At 41.5% G+C, this 26,603-nt stretch overlaps 1 protein-coding gene and 1 long non-coding RNA gene across 7 annotated transcripts in view; both read right to left on the minus strand.

Annotated features, from left to right (window-relative positions):
• cacna1ia (calcium voltage-gated channel subunit alpha1 Ia) overlaps positions 1 to 26,603 on the minus strand; it is a 163,182-nt gene that overhangs the window by 119,146 nt on the left and 17,433 nt on the right. The window lies entirely within an intron of this gene.
• LOC147245258 (uncharacterized) lies at positions 12,958 to 14,146 on the minus strand. Its single transcript, XR_015109934.1, has 3 exons — positions 14,050 to 14,146; positions 13,520 to 13,643; positions 12,958 to 13,145 (listed from the first exon to the last, which is right to left on the minus strand). It is a non-coding gene; the product is annotated as an uncharacterized LOC147245258 (long non-coding RNA).

The following is a 26,603-nucleotide window of genomic DNA, read 5'->3' on the forward strand; positions in this document are numbered from 1 at the left end:
TTACTGAATGAGCCAAACAACATTATTTTCAAAGAAAAGAAAGATCAACAACGGCTGCTCACTTGGGATGAAAATTATTTATCTTTATTGATCGTCTAATGATCTTTGTACCAATATCAATTATTTACTTTCATAGAAAGACAACAATAAAGTCTGAACAGTACCACTCTTGTTTTTATTGCTTGGATCACTTGCAGTGTCATGAGTTTCCCTTCAAACTAAAAGCAGCAATGCTTTATTATCATTATTGTTTGGCTTTGAGTTTTATTCTGAAAATCAACAGCACACTAAATTAGCCTTCTAAATTGTGATAAATGCAACTCTTGAGTGATGGAGACAAACATAATCCCTTATTTTCTTTTTCCCCACACACACTTAAGAGACTAAACTCTTGGAGTAAATATAAAGTACTTGGCCAGGCATGACATCATCTCAGTAAGCCTTCATTCTTATATCTTTACTTTACTCACAAGTATGACTCATTATATCCAGGTTAGATTCAATGTGAGATTTAAAGGACTGATGAAATACAATGCATTTTTGTGTGTGTGTGTGTGTTTAAATTCATTCAAAACTCTGCATCCTCATATGTTTGTTTTCAGTTTAGGTTATTCTACACAATAAAGACTCCACCAATGTGCTTTGCTTTCAAGAAAGCTGCGAGAAATGGGGGAGCAGGGCACCTATTTCTCTCCAAACCGGGTGAAGAACATAAATGTTATCTATAACAGGTTGTCATATCGCCCAAGAATTTCAGTAATTAAAAAAGTTGATCACAGTTGATCAGGTTTTAGTTATAATCTACTGCTGACAGGGAAACATCAACAGCCAGCCACGTGCATCATTGCCGGTGCTACATCTTTGCCGGTGCTACATGTTTGCTGCTAATAAGACGGTAGTTCCGTGAAAGGAATGTAAATGATAATGCAATCTATGAGTCACAGTATTTCTTTGAATGGTAGGAACAGAATGAGTGTGGCAGAATCCTCCACAAACCTTTATGATCCTCAGTAGCATAAAGACGAAGGAAGCTACTGTGAAATCTGGACTGACAGCGCTGGTGCCACCAAGCTTCATATCACGAAGAAAATAAAAAGTGCTTAATGTCAGTGTGATACCGAGGGATGCTGTGTAAGTATCCGTGTTCTAGATACAATTAAGAATCAGGATTTTCTTTGATTGGTTTGAAGACACTCACGAGCGACCACACGCTGGACGCCCTTGACAACTGAGCCTCAAGTCCCTCGTGGTTGTGTTGCTGTGGCGAGTGTGTATTTAGTGCTGTAACTGAGCACATATCGAAGGTAATGTGACATAAAACAAAGGGTGATAAAAGACGTCTACATGAACAAGAGAAAAGGAATGTGGCACCATCAACTTCAGTCTTGTCTTGTCAAATTAAGCCCCGACCAGTGATTTATTACAGATTATTTAGGAGAAATGCTGCCTCTTCTATGGGAAATGTCAGGCTTCTGCAGTAGGGATGCACTATGGTTTATGTCAGAATGAAACCATGCACTATAAATGACTCGAACGTACTCATACGCTTTCAAGCGTGCAAAGAATCTCAAAGTGAAACAGTCAGGAAGAGGCTGACAGCAAGAGCTGAGAACCACCATAAGTTATGATTGAATTCTTCTTGAAACCAAAACTGAACCATGACTGCTTGCCGGAGAGCCACGACACAACAAAACTGACCACTGGTCAAGCCTCCGACTTCAGCTCCCAGCCCGCATCCGTCCTCGAGTACGGCTGACCAAAGGTAGAAACAGCGCCTGCTCGAACCGTGGGCAACCACTGGCCAACGCTGGCATGAAACACTTTCGTATTGTTTGGTAGCTGCTCGGTGTTATGTAGGTGAAAACTAGCATCCAGAAATTCCCCCACAACACTTGAAGCCATATACGGACTAACAGTGATGTTGCCTCCTAGGGCACTAAGTGTAAGCAACACTTTCTTACACACGATCAACATCAGAGTGGCGGGGCAGCGGTGATTCTCCACTCACGTGTTCTCGGCCTTCACGGCCTCGTCATAAAACGCGTTTTATTTGATTTATAAATTTGTGTTATTTGCGTGTAGAGCCGTAACCTTCCCCCTAACTTAAGAGTTATAAAATCCTGTGAATATCAGGTACAAACAATACTTATCTAGAAGGTTTACCACAATCCTGGAAATACTGCAACAGTACACTCACTGGCCAATTCATTAGGTACGTTTGTACAATGTAATGAAATCCAATACATCAGTTTTCCCATCATCAGTTCTACTTTTATGGACCTTATAATTTTTCTGTTGACACCGCCAGAATGGCCATAATTCCGTTTGACTTTTATTACTGAGGTGGTCGAGGGTGGCGGTGTTGTACTGGAGTGCGCATCATACTGGGAGAGTATTCAGCCCTTCTCAGGTATTTATACTGTAAACAGCTTGGCCAAAATATTACACTCTCTTAAATAATACACATGGTGATTAAATCCAATTAGACTGAGCATTAATATCAGGCTTTATTGCGGTTATATTTGTGTTGGATCTTGTTCCTGCGAGGTGGCTGCTGAGCGTACGCTGTGGTTCATTTGTTAAATTAGTTTGCTTGGCTTTTGTCACAGTCGGTAGTTAAACTCTCTATCCAGAGAGAGGTTACAACATCGCCACTGCAGCGGATCGTTAACCTGCCGCTACGACCGCACACTTAAAAGTATTGCTGTTGGTAGGTGACATATGGGTGACAGAGCCATCACCCCTTTACAGCAGTATTATTATCCTGACTCTGCACAACAGCCAGATTGGCCCAGGACATTTTCTATGGATCACGGAGCAGCCGAGTGGGCAGATTTACCCTTACAGTAACGACCATATGCTCCGTGTACACAGATGGTCAAGATGTCACCAATTCAACTGAGGTCATTAAAATGTATCAACAGTACAAATAATCAATCAGCATCAGGAGACTTTTGAAATTCAAATGTGCAATTGAAAAGGTTGACTTATTGAACAATGACTGTCGGAAGCCCATAAACAATGCTATTTAGTCTTTTTTTTTTTGGTCTGAACTTTTAGGAATTCAGCATTTGAATGATTTCTATTGCGTGATGAGTGTTTTATATGTAAATTAACCATCATTTCCACTGTTGCAGGTACTTAAACACGATGACATGACCTTGATTTTACTTGTGAGTCAACAGGAAGTGATGCGGGTCCTGGATGACTGCAGCATGATGTCGGTACAGTTTGTTAAACCTCCTATCTGAGCCGATCACTCCACCAAATTAGTCAACAACGACCGCACGTACTAATTTGACACCAATGCTGAACCAGATGACCGACTCAGGTCTCATCCATGACGTACTGAATCACAACAATATCTCTTCACGTGCAACCAAAAAAAAAAAAAAGAATTTAAGAAAGAATTGTCTTTTAATTGTGTGCTTTGATACGCTCACATGGCAACAGAATATCAACTAAAACATTCTCTCAGTTAAAAATACTGTTGGCAGCAAACAATTTTTGAGGGCTTTGAACATCTGAGGGTTTGAGGAAAGATTTGCTTTGATTTTAATCTCATATCTTCCTTTTAGAATTTAAAAATTCACCCTTCCATTTCAGTTTATTTCTTGACTTCTACACACCCTCTCATTCTGCTTTATCTCATCCTCTAATCCACTACGCTTGCCTTTTTTTTCCCTTGCTTGCTTTGCTCTCATTTACTTTCAACTTATTCTTTGCAGCATTTCTACCCTTCCATCCTTGTTCTTTTTTTTAAAAGTCTCTCTCTCTCTCTCTTCCTCCTCAATCACTGCTGCCCTCTTTCTTTGATGAGGAAGGATCCTGAGCTCTGTCAGAAATCATCTTTAGGAAGTGGCTGCTAGTGGATTACATTGAAGCGGTGGCCCCATCAGCTTAATCTGTTGTAACAGTATTAGCACTTTCTCCAGCAGCGCAGACTATCGCTGCACATGTACAGTTCAAGTGAATATCAAACACGTCTTTGTATCTTTAAGTCAACTCGAGTTTATCCTCATAAATACTGTGACATGCTGATGCTAACACAATACACTGCACTGGAGAGCAGGCTCAATTTTTTTAGTATTAGCAGACAGTCACGCTAAGCTACGAGTGTAATAATTCACTGGGTGGCAGGAGCACTCTGGGGCCGATACCATGGGTGATCCACGCTAGAGAGACTCCAGTCATAGGCTGCTTTTCAACACATTCATTATCAGCTATGATGTGTGTGTGGTTGTGTGTGTGTTAGAGATGTGTCCATGCCCACTGCAGGTTTTTGTGTATACACACTCCTGTGTGTTATTGACTGATTTATTACAGGGTCCCTGAGCTTCCTAACACAAATCCATATTGGTGAGGGAGGGGAGGTCCGATAATGCTGCCAATGATTTACTATTAGAGCTCTTGCTGTCACTCTTTCACTCAGATAAATGACATAAATTTCCCTCCGGCTGCCTGTGTGTGATGCACTGAGAGGCGTGCCAAATAAAACAAACGGTCAATCTTACAGGATGACATGTGAGTGCATCTGCCGCAGCCTGTCAGGTTGGATGAGAGAGAGAGAAAGAGAGAGCGAGAGAGAGAGAGTGTGTGTGTGTGTGTGTGTGTGTGTGTGTGTGTGTGTGTGTGTGTGTGTGTGTGTGTGTGTAAAAAGCATTGCATGAAAGTGTTTTCAGTCCCAAACCAGATAAAGCAGTTGTGTGCACTTTGGTGACTACACTGGCGGTGGCAGAAAGGACTGAGGGGGATCATTTCACAGACTGCTGCACAGCTGCAGGTGTTCACACAATAAAGTATGTGTGTAGTTTATTGAAGCACTTGTGTATTTCTCTCCCTGATTGTGTGTGTGTGTTTATGGTTGTGCCATTCATCAGATTTGCTGTTTCTACTGCTGCTTCACACACACACAGACACAGACACACACACACGACACTGTATCTTGTATGTAACAGTGATGAAGACAGTGGCTGCTATCATTGTAATCGCTATCACAATTAGCTTCCCAAGGCCCGGAACCCACCGGAGATGGGTGTGATGTGTTGTGTCAATGGTGTGTAGTGCGTTTTTTTTTTTCTTTTTCTTCCCAGCAGCTGCACAAGCTCATGTTGCTGCAACCACCCCGTAGAACAAATTAAACCGTTTCTATGGAGACTTTGTCATTTTAAAGGGGCACCTCAGCCAAAAATGAAATTCAGTCCTCTAACTCAAAGCACTACTGTAGTTTCACAGGAAAAGGTGTTGTGCCAAACAACTGATGTGAATGGAGACCAATTTTCTAACATGAAAAGAAACATAAAGCGGTTGTATGCCTCCATACTTGCCTCAGAGTTTCATGGACTAAAAGATTTTCACAACCTTCAATTGGCACAAGGTGATGTAAGATTTTAACGGAGTAAATTTTAATTTTTTGGGTGACGTATCGCTTTAATTGCTACGAATAAAACAGAGATGCGGCTCTTGCCCAACGAATGTGATCAGTGTGGCTCCTTCTCCTGAATAGAATACCTTCACTATTGTATCATCGAACACTAAATTTGGAATACTTCTCCTTGAAGGTACCATAAGTTTTGAAAACACAACCCCCCACATACATTCATATACATGCCATACAATAACAATAATCACAAATGAAAAAATATATTATATAAACATAGTAGCTACAATGAGATGCCCGAGAGACACATTTAATAATCCCATACTGAGAGGGAACAAAAGTTCTTAACTGCAGGAACTTTTGCTGTGCTCAGATACGCATTTGGGTTCTTACTCTTACTTGTTAGCCACCAGGCATTTTTCCAGTATCACCACTTCTGAGGGGCTGCAAAGCTACTTTGTTGGTTACCTTTGTTGCCTTATTGAGGACAGTTTCACTTAATGTGGCTTTAAAAAGAAGAAAAAGACAGCATAGGAGGAGATGAACAGATGGTGGTGATGGAAGGAGAGGAGATGTAAGGATGAATCGATTCGTCTTCTTCTCCTCTGTCAAGCAAAAAGTGTTGAATATCTGTCAGGACTCTTTATCGCTTCATAGCCTGTATCTTCAGCATCTTCTCCTATCATTTCACAAATCTTTTTCCTGTTGCTTTCATGCTCTGACAGGAAAACTGCCATCCAAAGTTTTGAAAACTCCAGGAGATGATGTTAGGTGATGTGCAGGCATGTGTTTGGGCACTTGAGAGAGTGAGAGAGACAGAGACAGACAGAGACAGAGAGATTGTGTTGTGGCGAAAGAGCAGACAAAACCAGCTGTGCACGTTTGTGAGGGCACGTCCATGTGTCATTTAGGTTTCCTGAAACATTAAGACACATATGTATGTTCGTGCAACGTATGCAAGCCTGAGTGCAACATATCTGACGAGTGATGGTCAGGTCACAACCGGAGGCAACACAGGAAAGGAAGAAAGAAGGAAAAGGCCAAAGGTAGAGGGGGAAGGTGAAGATAAAAGGAATGAACAAAAAGATGATAAAATAGAGTGAATCATGCAAAGAAACAAAGACATAAAGAGAGACAGACAAGATAGCAAGAGGGACGGCAGTAAGCGAGGGTGACAGAAAGAAGTTGAGATGCAAAGATATCAGAGAGCTGAGGAGGAGGAGGAAAACAGACAGAGAAGGCAAGAAAAAAAGAGAGAGAGAGCTGATGGACAGTTTATTATATTTTGTTTATTTCTCAGGGACAGCGCTTGCACATTGTTGTAAATGAAAAAGGTTGTAGCTGCATCTTGTATGAAAATAGAGGTAAGGAAGCATTTTAATCACAAACACACACAAGCACACACTTAAAGGAATGTGTGTGTACGTGTGTTGTGCATCAGCTTATATTATCGCCCTTTAAATAAGCACCAAAAACTGAGTCCTTATCTGTCCACCGCTTCTCTCCTCACACATCTCGTCAAACCGTGGAGCTCGAAGGAAGCCAGGCACTTTCCTAATTACCCAATTTGCATAAACATGCACATTGTGCAAGAGGGGCTGGGTGGGGTGGGGCGAGGGTGGGGTGGGTTGTAGAAAGTGAAAGGAGAAGGAGGGGGCAGAGCTTCACCTGGAGAAAAGAGGAGGGAGGAAGGTAATTTTGGAAACAGGATAGCAACAAAAATACAATGCGACTGATCGCCGTCCCTCCCTGATCAGATGACATGACTTTCATTGTTTTCGTCCTCTCTCCATCTTCCTTCCCTTTTTAGAGTTGTTCTATTAATTCATTGCTCCCTCCTCTCTCTCTATTTTTGCTCCCTTTGCCATACTGTAGGTAGCGTAATGCCAACAGCCATTATTCTCCTCGTCTCCCACTTCTTGTGCCTCGCTCTCCTCCTCCACTTCCAGCTCTGTCTTCACCATCACTTCCTCCCTATCTCTCACATTCTTCCCTCAGCTACTCCTCTCGTCTCCCCCCCAGAGTGCTGTGTCAGGTCTTTTTACCCTCAGCAGTGTGAAATGAGAGTTGAAAATGGCTCTCGGAGCATTTGAAGCTTGTATGCAACCCCACCCCATCACCCCCACCCCCCCACCCCCCAAAAGCACGGACACATACGCACAAAGAGGAGGCCACACGTAAAGATAAAGGATTGTGATGCTACTTGAGTGTAAAGTCGAATGTCAAGGGAAGGGGGGGGGCAAAGAAGTGTGTGGGGGGGGGGTGGAAGGCAGAAGCTGGACGAAACAAGGAAGGAGAGCGGAGGAGACTCAAGAGGAGATGTAGAATGAGCTACAGTGTGATGAAGGGGAAAAAGAGGAATCGGCAAGAGAAGAATAACTGCAATAGATGAAAATAGAATGTAGATAACCGGAGAAAGAAAAAAGGAGGGAAAATGAGACAGTTTCATTATAAACCTCCTTGTTTGCTGTTTCTTCGCATTCTGAGTGGAAACCCTCCACTGAGAGTGTGAGAGGGAGAGAGACTGAAGAACGGAGGAGAGAGCTGAAAACTGTTGGATAGAAAATGGCCATGATGTGTCAAGTGTCACCTCATCTCCAGAGAAAAATGAGGGGGAGATAAGACAGACCCAGTGTGTGTTTTGAGTGAGTGTGTGTGTATGTATGAGTGTGTGTCTGACTGCATTGTTAATTCCATCCGTGTGGTTTCTGACTGTCTACCGTTTGCTACAGTAGAGTTAATATATGCTATTAGGCACTCTGTCACATATTGAATTCAATGAAGAGTTTTTTTCAGCCTTTCAAGCATCATCAGGCCCAGACGTGCTTTATATACCACGTATACGTCGTAACAGCACATAAAGACACATTTACACCCACCGGGATCACAAAAAGTTATATTCATATCAAGTTTTATGCGCTATGATTTCTTCGCTTGTTTCTCGACTCTATATTACGATCTAGCAGACGTCGACCTGTGGTTTTACTTGCATTAAGTGTGTTTTATGTGTTTGGTTTTAATTGTTTTTGACAACTTTTATTTTGAAGTCACAGGAAGCATGTTTTTTAACTTTCTGTCTCGTCAATTACACCCAACTCACCTGTCGAGCTAATGACAGAGTGGTGCTTTTAAGGGAGGTGGATTGCCCACTTGCAGGAAATGCTGGTGCACACGGAGGTGATGGGAGGACACGGAGGACAGCGAGGAAGACTGGAGAAACGGTGATGACACGGGAGAGGATGTGAAGGGGCAAGGAGGGTGTGTCTGGCTGACAGCTGCAGAGAAAAGAACCGGAGTACTATGGCGGGACACAGGCAGCAAGTGCCCAAGATTGAAAGTGCTCTTGGTCTCAAGCAGCAAATTGTGGGTGCGCGTGTGTGTGTGTGTGTCTATGTGAGCAAGAGTTGTTGGTACCTTTGTTTTTGTTTCCCTGTCTCAAACGTTTTGCGGGGCATGCATGATGAGACAGGGGCCTAGTAGACTTTTTCTGGTCGATTTTCAGATCATTACTCAGCAACTGAATGGACAAATCACGATTGTTTTCTTCAAAGACGATTGGATTGCCTATAAAAATTTAATAGGAGTCACCTACTTTCCATGAAAGTAAAATGGAATCGACCTATTCTCTTGCTGCCATGCTTGTATTTTACATCTTTTACAAAAGCTGCCATTAACATGGACTAGTGAAGTGCATTAGCAGCGCTAGCTTGATGCGGTTTCGAAGCCTGGTAGGGATGCGAGTCGGCAGCATTAATGATGCTATGTTTGATGAGTGTAAGCATAATTAGCTTCATATCAAACCAGTATATTAATATAACACATTGAAAAGCACAGCCACATAACATTAATAGCAGTTTTATAAAAGCAACATTTCATCCGCCTGTCCGTCGGTTATAATTGCCCCCGGTAACCAGCGCTAATTGTAAACCAGCGTTTTCCTTGGCCACTTACTCAGCTTCTCTGTCCACCATGCTTTCTGTCCATCAGTGATGTAATACCTCCCACCCCTCGTGTGATTGGATAGAAAATTGTGACATCCATTAAAGAGGACCTGAAAATAGAGCGGTTCGCCCAACCCGACAAGTCAGCGAGGGGCGGATGGGCCACAGCCGAGCTGGGACAAAGCTGAACGAGCCACTAACACATTGCTCCCCTTTGTAAGAAAAAGAAGACAAGAGTTTTTCTCCATGATTTATATGCAATTTTAAATGAGTTAGCACATTTTTTAGTGTTTCTGGTATTCCACTCGACAATAAACAATTGTCAGTTGCTCTCAAACTGCTGGGAAAAAAAATCTTTTTTGCCTCTTTTTAAACAAAATGTAGCCACCCCCTACATATACAGCAAATCAAGTCGTATGAGTCTATAATTTTTACGTGACTTGTCTACAACAACTTGTTACTTTTATTTAGATTAAATATATAACAATAAAAAAGTTTCATGGAGAACTTAACAAGGACAAATACCTCATTTAAGAAAGTTTTTTATATGCTTGCTTCAGGTGGGTTGTTTTTAATACACATTACGGGAGAAGGAAACACATTGTACAAACAAGTTCAGATCTAGCGAGCATTAAATTACTTTCATTATAAATAAAAAGGAAGGACGTAGAGATTTTATTCTGAGCTGCAGGGGATTTGACACTGTGTAATAGCCTATTTGAATGTGAGGGTAAAAGCAGTTTTTCATCTGCATGATTTGGTTTGTAGTTTTCTGTCTCTTCGGGCAAGAAGAACAAGCATGACTAGTTGAGTATTTACATAGCAGAAATCAGGCTGCAGGAGTTATGAAGCATGATACCCTATTTGTGTATATATTAGCAAACATTAGCATTAGCTTCACCTCATCAACACGGGCTCTCAACCTGCTGACACTGGAAACATCTTTAGTAGTCTGCTTAATGTAAAAGAACATAATTTAATATCAGCAACTGCCATATCATTTATGGTTCTAAAAATTTAATTTGGACAGTTTTTGATTAGAAAAATATTTCTGCATATAAAGAATACTGCAAATGCACCTGATTTAATTTTGAATAAGAATTTTCTTCTGGGTGTTGTCTTAGTGCATATTCTCCTGTTTTGTATCAAACACTTAATTTTTTCTTTCCCATTCCGTCTTGCTATGTTCATCTCGTGTCTCAGGTTTATTTTATTCCCCGCTTTGTGTATTTAGCCTCAACCTTATTCTTTTGTCCAATCTGCTCCTTGTCTGCTTTGTGTCTGTTGCATTTAAGTTGTACTCTTCAGTTCAGTCTGTCAGAGCCTGTCAGTCACAAGGTAGCCACGCCCTAAAGTTGACTATGCGCTATCATCTATTTTAAATTGTTACTTTATGTCATCAACAGACGCTTTTGTCTGAAACAGCTTAAGTAGATTTTTCCAGAGGTGGAATCAGAAGTTCATCATGTGAATGTGTCCTTGTCACATCAGTTAGAACCTTGGAGAAGAATGAGTCACAATGAAGGTTTTTCAGGGGGGTTTTGTTCGAAGAAGAAGGAGAAGAAGAAAGGACAAAGTTGCTCCAGTCGGAGCTGAGAAAATCTGAATGAGCAATTTATGAGTTCCTGTAACGACGAGGGGATGAAGCAAAGGAATGGAGGACGGCAGGCTGATGTACAGCCTTGTAGGCAAGTACCAGTGTCTTCAATTTTACTCTAACTGGGACCAAAATGTACTAAATAAACATCATCTTGTATTGAAGAAGCCTTTAAGATTGAGCTTGAGACCCATCAACATTTGCTGGAATTTGTGTTTTCAAAATGTGTGGTTTTAACGGTTCTAATGTCGTATGTAGTGAATGTAGATCCTCTCATGAGAGACCCACAAAGCGACAACAGGATTTCTGCACAGCCAGCATCTAAACCGTGTTTGTGTGATAAACAAGCACAAAACATACAATCTCAGATGGTGTTGAGACAGCAGAATGTTCAGACGTGTAGTGCATCAGGAGAAGCGAATCTGTGCGTGTTCCTGTGTAGCAGTGACCGTGTATGTGTGTCCTTGGATGTCACATTCTGAATAAACACGAGGCAGCATAAGACCAGAGAAGCGGGTCGTAGGGAAATGCTAAATTATTTCGCATGAGCTCAGGGTTAAAGTCTTCATTAAGCGGTTGATTCTAGTTCCAATATTCAATGATGGTGACAAGCTTTGTCAAGAGACTGAAAGAATGAGGTTTCTGCTGCCGTAATTTCTTTCTGGCAAATGAATTCCCCAACAGCGTGCGGCACTATCGGCAGGTGATGGTAGAGATTGGGATTCTTCATGCTACAGTGACTTGAGGATTGCTACTCCCGGAGTTTGTTGAGATTAAAATGAGCCCCTAAAGTCAAGAAATGCTTCAACACACAAATTGCTCTTGGTTACTGTGTGTGTGTGTGTGTGTCAATTATTTGATCATACGTTAAAAAAAAAACTCAGTTCCTGCAATTTTTGCTGAAAAAATACCCCCCCCCCCCCCCCTAAAAAAAGAAGCATCTTGGATTAAATTGTACCTTTGCTGAAATCTATCTTCAAGCATTTATGCGAGAGGAATTTCCTCATTTGCCGCAGGGAAACCATTCTGGATTTGCTTGAGTAGTCTTCAATTTAGGTTGACGTGATGGGGTCATACCAGTGTTAATGTGGCGTGCAGGTGGGATGAAGAGTGAGGTAATGCTGTCAGCAACAAATTGTCTTTAATGCTCCCATTTGCTCCCAAACTCTCCTCCTAAGATGAAACACTCATATTCACAAGCACTTAATTATTTACCTTTGCTGTCCCCTTCCCTCTCTGTGCTGTTAACTCCTCTCCTGGTTTTCACCTTCTCTCAGCTTTACCTGCCTCAACCATTCGATCCTTCCTCTCTCAATAAAGCTTTTATCAATCTTTCCTCCCCAAATGTTGGACATGTGCAATTATCGGCTCCTGAAACTGGCTCTAAGATGATGGGCGTCAACCTCGATTTGCAATTTTTCCGGTCAGTAAGAGAGAAAAAAAATGAAACTGAATCACAATTCAAACTTTTAATAATCGTGGAGTTGAATGTAATGACCTTTAGATATAAAATATAGGATATAAAAATGACTGATTGCAAATGCAACCAAAAACTTGACTTGTAACTTTAGAACACTATTAGTATCTTTGCTCTCCCCCCTTCACACACTTCATCTGTCAGTGGAGGAAGATGTCTGCTCATTTATCTGTAATTATCTTTGGCTACACCAGAAATAAAAATGTTGTATGCAAACAAACTGAAAAACAAAACAAAACAAAATGCAGTCTGCAAATACCACAACAACCTTTACCGAGACCATCTTCTGGTCCCCATCTCAACTCAGTTTTGTGCTGCCTTAGTCTCGGTCTGGACTCCATCTCACCCTGCCTTTGTCTCTGTCTTGACTATGCCTCACCCTGCCTTAGTTTCTGTCTTGGTCTCCATCTTGGCTCGGTTTCACTGTGCCTTGACCTTAACCTCACAAAATCTTGTGTAGTCTCAGTCGGAGCCCTCTGGATGAAGACACAATACCACTTTTCACTTCATCATCTAGCAGACAATGGAGACAGTTTATATTCTAAGAAAAAAAAAAGCCTTTTATTTTGAAATCACTCAATGCACCTTTGATAATTCTGAACAAAACATCTCTGTATCCTCCTTAAACCAACATTTACATAACCTGCCAATTGCCTAAGGCTATAAATCAGCTAAGGTCCCAGTAAATCCACTGATGTTTCCTCTCTCTCAGCAGACAGGAGGCCTTCCAGGGAGAAACTGAAGTTAATACTGGGATGGAGAGAGAAGGAGGAAAGTTTAAGAGAGATGAGGATGAGGCGGCATCCCAGGGACTCGGGAGAGGTCAGCATCAAAGACTGTGTTTAGCACATTAGCCCAATAATATCCTCGTCTGAGAATGGAATCAAGCACTGCTTAGTAGCAGTCAGCGAGTATGACATTCTACTTCTTGCTGAACTATGGAGTTAATCATTTATGCTTAAAGGCAATCAATCTAACAATGTCTTGCAAATGATGCAGGGGGAAACAGCATGTGTAGCAGCCCTTTGCTGTTAGCCACACAGTAATACAATCGACAGATGTTTACAATTCCTCAAAAGATAAAGCAAAATCAATCTTTAAATTCAATCTGAACTAACATTTACCTTTGTTAAGCCACAAGCCCTGACGGCAGTGACACACTCTCATTTCGTGCTCAGGTGCTCATTTCCATCAATCATCCATGTCCCATTTGCTGGGTGTAAATGACACAACTTCAATAAGAGGTTGCTGTGGATATTTAAATGGAACGAGAGGAAGTGAGATTTTAGAGAGTGTTTTAAACACACACGATTATTCCAGCTCATTGAAGTCAAACTGACTGAATGATCAGATCATTGTAAAACACCATTAAAATGGATAAGTCCAGTCACTTGGTAACAAACTACGTTAGACCACGTACGAAGAAAGAAGGTGGACATCACAAAGACAAGAATTAGGAAATAATTCCTGCAAGAAACAACAAATACATGTTTTTTTTATGTTCAACACTTGAAAAAAAATGCAGAGGAAAAGTGTAACATATAGCAGTATTTTCAACATACACATAACGGATATGTATTGCAAGATCAAATTATTCATTTAAATTAGGGATGCACCGATACCACTTTTTTACAGACAGAGTACGAGTACTTACATTTGGGTACTTGCCGATACGAGTACTTAGCTGGGAATGTCATATCTCAGCTCCAGTATACAGAGAAGACGACGAAAACCCAAACTGTCAACATCCGAAAATGGCTGGTCATCGAGAGCAATGTATTGGGTAAGAGCGTCCGTTATTTTCACCGCCCGCGGGTTGTCTCCGGACATTTTTTCTGTCTTTGCTAGCATTTGCTGCAAAGTTGGTTGTTGTTGCTTGCCGGAATTCACGAACTCCCGGAAATTGTCGGCGTGTTGATTCTTCAGGTGTTTAATCAAGTTGCTTGTGTTGTAAGTGCTGCTGTTTGTCCCTCCTCTTAAGATTTTCGACGGGCATAATTGGCAGTTAGCTTGGCTTTTGTCACTGTCATTTACCTTGAAATAGTTCCATACTGCGGACATCTCTACTCCCTTTGCTGCCTTCCTGCTGAGCAAATGTCGGTTGTCTGCGTCCACTTTAAGGGGGCGCATCCTTTGTGCGTCATAAGTGTGCGTCGTGTTTTGGCTTCTGTCTTTCAGACGTGGACAGACGCGCCGCCATCATATGTGCTTAGGCAAGAGTGGTATGGGTTGTTGTGGTATCGGAGTTCTTTTGCGAGTACGAGTACAAGTACACACATGGGGTATCAGTATCAATGCCGATACCCAATACCGGTATCGGCATCGGGGCATCCCTAATTTAAATGTATCCTGGTGTTTAGTCTTAAAAACCTTTTGTTTTGGGTTGGGGTTTTTTTGGTCCCAAATGGATGATTTACATTCAAACATAAGTTGTCAAAGGAAGCAGGCGAACGGTAAGAAACGGACCGAGTGACAGGAACACAGACAGAGGGAGACATTCAAGTCAAATTGCGACTTTATATTCCAGAAGCAGACAAAGATAAACAGGAGGTTGGAAAAATAATGGAGAAAAGTAGCATGAAAGGCAAAAATATGGGGACAGCAGCAGGCAGAGAAGCAGTTCTACACATCAGTTCCCTCAGGAATGCTTAAATAAGCAATAAGGCTGTCCACTGGGAAGCACTGAGGTGATTAGCTTCAGTGTCAGCTTCAGCACAAAATCCAGACAGATTTAGAGCATAATCATACACACAAACACCTCATGACAAATATGGCTATGCGCTAATTAGTTTTGCTTATTACTGATGTGATAAAACAAAGCTTGTCAGGTATGATACTGTAGAATTGAGATACAGAAACACACATATTTAGACTTCAAATAAAATAAAAATGATGAATGAAATGATAAGTGATAAAAATGACAAATTATGAGCATCATTTAATCGAGTAACAGCAAGGGTTGATTCATTTTGAATTATCTTTACCAAAACAGGTTTGAAGTAACAGGGAGGACTATAAACATGTAGACGCTGTTAAAAAAAAAAAATTGGCATGAAATTATCACACATTTGGGAGGGGCAAACACATTCTGTGCTGACAGGTAGCATCTCAACCACTGTGATGAAACACTCCCTCCACCTCTGTATACGGACTCCTCTCCCCTTTTATTGACGTAGTATGACTTCCTACTTTCCTGTGGTCATAATTACGACGCCCACTAGATGGCATCAGTCACTTACAGGTTGTTTTTAACATTCCCCGAGCTACTTGCACATTTCCCTGGCAATGGTAGGCTGAAATGTGCGTTATGGCAATTCTGACATCTTTCTACAGGGTTAGTGTTCCGGAGAGACACGCAAGTTTGGCAACTGTGATATAAAGGTGCCATTTTATAAAATTTGATATTAATTTTTTTCCCAAGGTAACCAAGGCTTTTTTTTTTTTTTTTTAAGGTGCATCAGATTATTTTTAGGCATCAAGAAACTAAGTAGAAGAATGATTCACATGCATGTGGCAATGTATGATGTGAAACAGCTGGTCAAGCACTCTTTAGTGATATGTTTCTCTCACGGGTTCATATCAGGGTGAATGTACAGATACAAGTAACCCTTAAACACATGTACAAATCCAGGCAAACATGCTCCGCTAAGGGTCTAATCAGAAGCAGCGCTGATATGCGAGTCTAAAAAAATCAAAACTGTGAACATGGAGTCTTCTGACTGTGATAAAGTCAAGTAAAGCAAAGACAGAACTAGAAATATTCAGAGCTCTCAGAATTTCATCTACATTATCATAAGCACATCTTCTCTTCTTTATTAATCATCCAAATATTTTCTCACCAAGCATTCATGGCCTGTGTGTGTCTGGGGACATACGGGTGTGTGCTCTGCATACCCTGTAAGTAATCCATGGATAGCTGTAGGCAAAACAGCATCCCAAATTCAATTACCCTAGACTTGGCAGAGAAAACTGTTGAGCAATGACCTTACATAAATGTCAAACTAAATGTATGCAGTTTCATTTTACATAATATTGAAATTTCCCAGAGGACTAAATACATCATGGGGCCTATTTGTCAAAATGCCCATTGTAGCTTAGTGGACTAAATGCATGCTGCACATGTGAAGGAGAGAGAAATACAGTATTGGATCCAGATACAGCAGCTCAGCTGTCATGAGGCATTATTAAATATTAACCAAGCAATTTTAGCATGCTGTTGTTGTCTAAGCAAGGGGAAATTATTTTTAAATTGTACATAAAATGCCAAAATGTTGCTTTTTCTACATCAAAGGAATCCATATTTTTCTTAAGTTATTTCTTCTTCACACTGCGTTGTTAGAGCTGTGGCTATTTTAGATTTGTGACCCAGAGTTATTGACTCCCGTCAGCCAAGGCACGCCCGCCAATGACATCCGCTCAGCTGATTGATTACAGAGCTGTTGGACCTTTCAAAGAACTCCAACTTCAAAGTAGAAAAAAAAAAAAGAGATAAAAATACACTCACATGTGAACACACAAACGCGTAAGAATTAGTTCTCAAATTCTCAAAACACACTGATAATCAAGTGTGACTGTGCTAAATCATCCACAAAGACCGGAGCTAAAATTCCCCTTTGAAGTTTCCCCAAAGGCACATTTTAGTCCCCTATATGTCACGCTGCTCTTTGACATATGAGGCATCGTGGTGGGATGCAAAGGAAGGCTGACATATGATGACACATTACACAAATGCGCACAATAAACACATTAAGACATGTACTTTCAGTGTACATAATGACACACGCAGATTAAATAAGAGGAATTCAAACTGACTGGTGGTTAAAGTTTGATAGAAATATATTTTGACAACACTTAAGAGTGATGGCTGAAGAATAGTCAAAATGTAAATGTCTGTCAGCATCTTTGTGAATTAAAAAGTGAAGTGTTTCCCACACAATTTTGTGAGTATGACGGCCTTTGGGGCACTTGGAGAGCAGATATAAAAAGGGCGAGATATGTGAAGATGAAGATAATATGCTGAAAAGTAATGACGTTATGTCACCTTACAGTTATAAATGGATAAGATGATTACCATCCTAACATCACGTTTACATGCACGCCATATTCCTTTTTTTAATCAGAATATGACAGCGTTCTGATTGCGTACGAGTGGGTAAACACCTGCCATAACCCGATTAAGATCATATCCCAGTGACTAATAACCTCAAGACTCAGAATATTTCTTTACTTCACTTTACGTGTTCAATTCCGTTCCGATGATGAAGGCAGTACGCTTATCTGTCGATTTGTCCAGCCAGGGACAGGAATCAGCTAGTTTCCACCTGACGATGACCGGCCGGGCGCTGTCATGTCTTTCCAACTCCTAACCAGTCACTTGCCAAAGCGCGCCGCTTTGCAGGCACCAGCAACGAGTCCATTTGTGATGGATGATGCACCAATCGGTACAAAGCAGATTGAGCCAACAGAATATCCCCACATGAATGGCATAGTATAGCTTGTGAGTTTTCAAAATAAAATACCATTTTCGACTCTCAAGTCCAAATACACCTAAAAAGAACACAATATAAACACGTACTCTACATGCACATGATAGAAACACATAAATTATATATGTAAATTTTGTCTCATTATGAGACAATGGCGGGTGGTCCGAGTCTTCATTGTTATCGAGGAAACCTTATCTACAAGATGGGAGTATTTCATTTGTATCGTGTTCAGACTTTAAAGGGTGAATGAGACGTGTACATACAATCGACCAGTGTACACAACCGCCATCGCTGTGCACCAAAATGAAGAGCTGACACAATTATCAAAGGAATCATTCACCTGCTGGTCTTCAAAGGTTTGCCTCATTTCAATACACCTCTCATTTCTCCTCTTCTTTGCCTCTCAACCTCTCAATTCCTCTGTCATCTCTGATGTCTCTCTCTTTCTCTACCGCACAAACTATCCCATCTTTTTCTGTGTCCTGACTTTGGTTTACTCCTCTGTGTGTGTGCGTGTGTGTGTGTGTGTTTCAGCACCTAAGGTTTGCTTTTCAACAAGCAGCAGCACCCTTATGAAATTAAAAATTCTTCCACAACTGCAGAAGTGGTGATAATGATGACATTGATATTATGACTGGTTAGTAAGGCTCCTAATACTGTGTATATCTACCGCCTCATGAACGTCTGCTGTGCACAATCAATGAGTTATTATGCAATCAAACAGATTTACAGCCCCCCCCCCCAAATTGATTCGAGCAAAACTATTGACACTGCAATTCAAAAAAAGTGTTTGTGTGTGTAAAACAATATGAATCGAAAGTTTTGCTTGCAGTCAAAACTTTTGGGTTTATGTGGATATATTTGTAATTATAAATGTATTGGATTTGCAATAAAGCCTCTTTGTAGTGTCAATAGTTATGATCTGTAACCATTTTTTATTGCAGTGTTCTATTTGATTGCACACTAAATGTACAAACGTAACTCCAAACAAAAGAAAATCGAGCTGTGCAAAGTGAAAATTAAAAGTCTGATTCAAGAGGATCAAAGGCTTCTAAGTAACTCGTCAGTCACAGAATTGCAGGAAGTGATATTATTGCTTTTTGCTTCAAAATGCATCTTTGCAGCATGTACGCCGACCTGACTGCTTTTACACGTTCACATAATAAAATCCAGCAGCCGCCAATCAAATTCAAATGGAAAGCTCAGTACAACCCAGCTACACACCTACAAAGCAGCTCTCACTTTTGCTTCGACACTCGTTCACAGTAGCGCTGAACCACATGGGTTGATTTTTGTTTAGTTTCACCTCAAATGGAAGTGTTAGTGGAATATTAGCATGGTTTAATAAAGAAGATGTGGATTACAAGAGACGATGGATTTGAGAGGGACACCATGAGATGAGAGCTAAATATATGTGCTGGGCTCTTTCTGCATTCTGAAGTCACAAAGAAGTGGGAAAAATGACTGTGAGCTTAAGAAATACAAAATGCTCTTTTTAGGTGAACTATCTCTAACTGCATCCTCCACTACACTTCCTGTCATCTGTCTCTTTCTTGGACCTCTTGTTATTCTCTTCTTCTTACTTCATCAACTTGACGAGCCTGACATCTGTGCACTGTCTTCTTTTCTAAAATATGATGTATTTCTTTAGTCACGGTTGTCCAGATTTTTTTTTGTGTGTGTGTGTGGACTCTTTAGAATTTCAGCACATCAGGCACTGACTCAACTGTTATTTCTTGAATGCAAATACACGAGGTGAAGCTTTCATCTGAGTCACCTAACAGTGAACCCACATTTCTCTCTTTATCAGCTGTCATTTTCAATAGTGATGATGTGAATCAAGGAGAACCCATGAATGCAGACTTATGTTTATTCTATCCAAAACATGTTTTAATGAAGCTGCTACAATCAGTGTTTTATAACAATGGATCAAATAACTGCATGATGTAAAACGAGTCGCTCTTGATAAAAATCCCGATGAGAATGATCACTGATGTGTCTTTTATGTGATTGTTTTGGTGTTTTTCAAACTGTAAACTGCATAATATAAACCTACATTTGGCTCGTGTTCATCATTTGTAGCAAGAACAAGGAATAGAGGGAGCTTTAGGCTGATTACATAGCAGCAATTTGCGTAACTTTAAGCTGATGTAACACTGTCACTTTAGCAGCAGTCTTCCCCCCAGTCTACCTTCATTTCCCATGATTGGGCCTTTTGCAGCAGATTGGTTCTTGCTGTTGCTGTGGTTGGTGGCTTTTCACCCTCTCTTACGAACTTGATTGCTGGTATTGCTCTCCCATGTGGTTGGCATTTCTTGCGTCTCTCTTGCTCTAGAGTGTTAGTGAGTGTCATGAGCACCTTATCATGGCGCCACCTGTATCTTCCTTGGGCAAGTGCTGTTTTACACTCTGATGTTGACGGATGTAAGCCATGGTACCCCTCTCCCCGCAGAGCTTGCACAGTGGGTCCTCTCTCAAGCCCCATTTGTGCAAGTTTGTTGGAGTCGGCAGTGTGTCATACACCGACCTGAGCATGAATGAGATGCGGAAAGGCTCCAATCTCCATAGATCTCCCCATGTGATCTTCCTCTTGGTAGGTCCCATTTGGTCCATGCTCCCTGGGATGTTAGCTCCACTGCCCTTGCCCTTCGTCCTTCCTCCTCCAAGTTCCGTACTTCCTCCTGGATCATGGCTCTTTTGTCCTTGGATCCTGCCTTCCCCCATTGCTGGACGTGGGAAGTTCCAAGACCCTGTCTTCCTGTGCATGGTGTTCCGATGATGTCACGTAGCTTCAACATGCTTTCAGCTTGTGCAACAGATGAGTCAGCTGCCCACTTGCGACCTGATCTTGTGAGGATGCCTGCATGCCTGACTTGTTCATCCTGGGAGTCTCTGTATGTCATTATGACTCTACACTTTGCTACCTTGAATTCCTCTACCACAGATGACAGAGGAAGTTGGAGCTACCCTGATCTTATGTAGAGGCCTACTGAAGTGAAGCTTGGAGGGATTCCCAGCCACCTTCGGAGGTACTTGTTGATCTTTCTCTCCACTCCTTCAATGCTTGTCATGGGAACTTCATACACCGTCAGCAGCCACATGAGTCTTGGCAGCAATCCATGTTGGTAAAGCCATGCTTTGAACTTCCCCGGGAGCCCTGATTTCTCGATCCTTCTCAGCCATTCCTCTGTCTGCTTTTCTGTACTGCTAATGTTGTTTCTGTCGGTAAGTGAGTCGTCGAACCACTTTCCGAGGCACTTGATTGGATTTTCCTTCATCGATGGAATTACTTCACCTTGCACATGCAGCATGACCCTATTCGTCAGTTTACCTCTCCTGATCACCATGCACCTGGATTTCTTTGGCTTGAACATCATTCCGGCCCACGTTGCCATGCGGTCCAGAACAGTCAGCACCCACCTCGCCTCCACATGGGTTGTGGTCGTTACAATAAGGTCGTCCATGTAACCTCTTATTGGGGGTTGTCAGATGCCCGATTGCATTTTCGGGCCTCGGGCTTCCTTCCCAGCAGCTGTTATCTGGAGGTTCATTCCCATGATGAAGAGGATGGGGGAGATTGTACAGCCAGTTATGATACCTTTTTCCAAGTTTTGCCACTTGGTGGTAAAGTGGGCTGTCTTGAATCGCAGCTGGATTCCTCCAAAGTAACTGATGATCATTCCCTTGATGTGCTGAGAGATGAGGTAATGGTCTAGTGCTGCATGGTTGAGGGCCTGAGGGATTGATCCGTAGGCATTAGCCAAGTCCAGCCAAACAACAGTCAGGTTGCCATTGCTGGCCTTGGCCTCCCAGATCATCTGACTGAGAACTCCCGTGTGTGCCAGACACCCAGAGAAGCCTGGGATTCCGCCTTTCTGGATAGCGGTGTCGATATATCCATTCTCAGTCATGTATGAGGTCATCCTCTAAGCCAGTACAGAAAAGAAGATCTTGCATTCTACACTTAGCAGTGAGAATGTTCTTAATTGGTCTATGGTTGAGGAGTTCTCTTCTTTTGGCACAAAACAGCCTTCTGCCTTTTTCAAACACGATGGAATGATGCCCTTCTTCCAGATTCTCTGGAACAGCTTCCATAGCCTCCAGAGGAGCATCGGGCACTTTTTATACACCTTATAAGGTGAAAGAGTAAATTAAGCTCGGGACTGGAAAACAAACCCCAGCTAAACCTTCCCAAAAAATGTCTGTTTTTTTAAGCAAAAACAAATTAAAACTGTTGGTATTTTTAGCTCAAATCGAAGCATAAGCATAAGCTGGATGAAACAGTATTTGCTTGAAAGTTTGCAAGCGGCTGTTTTTTTTTCCCTTTTTTTAAAGCCTGGTTTGGTGTTTTGTTGCTATAGCTGTTGTTAACTGTAAGTCACTGTTAGCTTCGAGCTAAACAGACGTAGCTGGCTCTTTCTGCATTCTGGAGTCGCAAAGAAGTGATGCAGGGTTATAAAAGCATGTCACTGAGGTTAAACACACCTATTTGGGAGTACTCAAAAGGTAAAATACACATTTTAAGTAAAGTATCACTTTAAGCTAACTAGCTAGGGTGACTAATATCAAGTTTTGAATTATTTTGTGTCACTGGATCAAATGTGATGTGAGGTTTCCCCACCACAATGAGACAACCTCACTGAAGGATGTGGCAATGTAAGAGGTGATAAATAACACTTGTACTGCTGATCACTTTTTATAAACTTGGTCATTCCGTATGCAAGTGGAGAAATAGTGCGCTGCGTTCAAGGTATCTTGGCAAAGGGAGAGAAAACAATGATGATTCTCCTCTAAAAACGTATACTCCGGGTGGATTCAAGTACTTTAAAGTACATTTACTCTCCCAGTTGTACAATTCTTTTTTTTTTTTTACGTGCTTTTTTATATGTAATTATTTCATTTATAAGCAGGTTGTTACTGTTGTCTAGATTTGATATGAGACGTTGCATGTCCAAGTGTCTTCGTGAATTATACTGGCCTACGGGTCTATAACCCCTCATTCTCAACAAACGGTGGACAATACCAATCCCACTTTCTGTCACTGAAATAATCTCAATCACGAGTAGAATTTTATTCTGTGTCTGTTCCCGTTGTTCACAATCCTGTCACATATTAAGGTTGTGCATGAGTTCCTTGATTGTGCAACATCATCATCGGCTTTTGCAGCAGTACCAGCTACAACGATCCACAGGTAAGGCCCACACAGAGCTATAAATCTCTCCCTACAGCAACACTTTGATGCAACAGTGTATTTCACTATTTTGGGTTTGACTCACTCCTCCCCACCTCCTCTGCTCTTCTCTCCCTGACAGGCAGCAAAGACTCAAAAGCAAAAACAGGAAAGAACTTACCATTCACAAAACACCCTGTTTTCCATGAAGCACACAGAGCTAAAAATACCAATGCTTCTCTGCTCCACCCCATTATTTAGTAGATATTGAGATGCAACCGCGCAACACACACACACACGTTGGTTGAGCGTCAGGCTGAAGACAGAATAAGTGACAGGAATGACTGTTTTTAGGAACGTTTCCCTCAGTTACAATTTTGTAGATAAAACCAAAAGCTTTTTCAGGTTATAATACAGTAAACCCTCCTCATGTTCATATTGTGGCTCCAGTTACCCACAGTCCCAAAGATCATGATTTCCAAACATATAATGGATTTAAAACTGATTAACCCAACAGCTTTTATTTGTAATTTCAGCCATCGTTTATGGCAACAGAGGAGATAACTCACAGTATTTGTAGAATGCGAGTTCCTAAAGCTTCTTCACCTATTGGACATGTCTCTAATGTATTTGTCCTCAAACAACAATGCACATCCTCCACCCCTGAGAGAGAGAACATTTGTGTGTGTGTGTGTGTGTGTGTGTGTGTGTGTAGGCAGCAGTGAGAGTGCCCCAGGATGCGAGCTGCCTCTCCAGGGATGAGAAGTGTCGTCAAAAATAGAGAGCGCTCATGGTCTAGTTCATTGCTCGTGTCTGCAACAACAACTGATTAAACTGTCGGCTTTAATTGCTTGTTCCAGTTCTTAATAATATTAACGATAATTCAGTAATATTGGGCCACTGCTTTGGTTTTATGGAGGTTAATGAGCGTCCTATCTCTGATTCTACTGTCTTCTGTCTGTGAGCTCAAGCGACAGATGGTCTCTGGTCCCGGTCCCAGTGGAGGATGCACTCTACAGATGCTGCCACCAGGAAGGTGTCAGCAATAGTTTGCTTTCTCCCTCTCATTTCCCCCAAGATATCACATGTCATGAAATAATCAATATGTTGAAAAGCCCCAACTTTAATTATTGCAATCATTTCGTTATCTTAGAATGCTAAAGGATTTTTTTTTTTTAATATGTTAGCTTCAACCACTACAGGGACCAGTCGAAGAAATGACATATTTTTAGAGGTTCGCGTCAACATGAGTTCCCTCAACCAAAAGCTGATGAGATTTTTTACACTGAATTTTGGATTTCTGCTAAAATTGTGAGAATTTCTTTGAGATTCACAAATTATGTTTTGCAAAATAATCTTTTAGTGGTGGAGCGGTTCACAAAATAAATAATTTGGCTCATATCACATGGGTTTTCTGTTCGCTTTTGCTCATTTTTTTGCTGTTGTTTTGTTGAATATTTTAAAAAAACATTAATCAGCATAACTTATACTGCAAATAAACCAATTTTTACATTAATTTGAAGTGATTTTCATGGACATGCCATGAAATCAAGAGATGGGCATTTCAAGCAGAAATTTGTGTGTGTGTGTGTGTGTGTGTGTGTGTGTGTGTGTGTGCATGCGCAGCAGATTCTAACATTTGCTGTTCACATGCATAATGAACATTGTGTTGTGTAACTGTTTTCTTAAGGTGCGGTACGTCATCCCTATAATCTCCCTAGAATTTAAATATTATGTTACAAACAAACTGCACAGCAGAAACATGAATTCAACATCACAAAGAAGCCTAGTGCTTCCTTGCACACATTTTTGAAGTTATGAACTGATTCTGATGCACATAAACCAATAATGAGCTCCTTTTCTGGAATATTCTCATTATTATGTACAAGACTAGATCATGAGGCAGTAGTTAACCACACACTAGTTCTACGCACGTTCACACTGATTCATTTAATTTGAATGTCTTCTGAAGCAAACCGTATGTATGAGTAGGTGACTTGACTCATGTTGATTGACAGCAGGTTCAGGGTCCAGTACAACCTATGGAACATAGAATCGGCACCATAATTTCCAAGAGCCAACCTGTGAACAATATCAGTATCAGCACCCAAATCTGATTTTCCCAGTCCAATATCCCATCTCTACATTGAATGTTTAATGTCTTATTTCAGGCATTCGACCAAAACCCCGTTCAAAAAAACTACCGACTTAAAAATGAGGGAACCTGGAATGTATTTCCAGGTTTTACGACTCATTCCTGTATCAGTCTACAAGTTACTATATGACAGTCGGCTTTCATTAAATAGCTTCATTTCAGGGACACATGAGACACAATAAGGAGCCATGTGCCACATATCTAAAGGATATTACAGTAATGAGTGCTAGGAACATGTTTAGACTCTGATCACGGCTACCTGAACTCCAGATGCCAGACATGCCACATCTAGCAGCATCCATGTATTGAACACATGATCAAATGCAGTAACTTGAACAAAATGCCTCTTTGGATATAGGTGCACCACAGCTTTTAACCCTCCAGAAAGCCCAGGGCTGGGATGTCAGTACCAATCAGCATCATGGCATTCACAGAAAGCATGCAGACTCTGATGTGCTGGTGCCCCCCCACCCCCATACCTGAGGGAGTGCACTCACATGCAAACACGTCAACATGTTCCATCTCTAGCCGACCCGTCCGTCCATAAAAGCTTAGCGTGCAGGTCGTCGTTGACGTGCAACAAGAATGGATCTCACCTTCTGTCTCCTCCTTGCAGAAGAAGGGGCCGGCTTAATAGAATTCATAAAACAAAGAAGGGATTGATGGGTAAATGAGGCGTGTGAGGGGGGCCAGCGTAGAAATTAATTATTAGAGCGGCACAGTCCCGGCTAGTGATCAACAAGCGTGGACCTGTGGAGTCTTCTGTGGTTTTGTGTGTGTGTGTGTGTGTGTGTGTGTGTGTGTGTGTGTGTGTGTGTGTGTGTGGTTCCAATTAAATGCAGTGAAATTGAGAGACTTGGCCTGTAGGAATCTAATTACCAGAATCCTTGGGGGAAAGGAGGACAAAGTGCCTTCAGCGTGTCAGCGTATGTAGTGAGTGTGTACGTGCGGAATAAGATGATGTGTGTTTGCAGGTGTGAGAGAATAACTGCATGCTTATGTTTGTACTTGTATAAACCTGGTTTTATACTTTATGAGTGGCCCGGGGTAATGATTTAGGATGGCGAGCTGGTGCTTAAAGGGGAACGGCAACGTCATCACCATCAACAACCACAATAGCTCCATATGTCTGTCAGCCGCCACTCTGCTCCTTAAAATACACAGCCGCCATTAGAGAGCTCAGCTCAGACAGCCTGAGAGGAAAAGAGGAGGAGAGCAACAAAGCAGACGGACACATAACTCAGATGTTGTGCTCCTTCAATACACACAGGAGATATAATCTATTAACTGCACTAAAAAGATATAGTCTATCCCTCAGGCTTTTGCTCAACGACCAACTGACTTTTAAACAACCTGGAAGTATACTATTTGTAGCAGTCTGGCCTCTTAAATATATT

The sequence above is a fragment of the Aulostomus chinensis genome, chromosome 18, assembly GCF_037954235.1.
Source record: "Aulostomus chinensis isolate RoL2024-O1b breed Wild chromosome 18, RoL_Achi_v1.0, whole genome shotgun sequence".
NCBI lineage: Eukaryota > Metazoa > Chordata > Actinopteri > Syngnathiformes > Aulostomidae > Aulostomus > Aulostomus chinensis.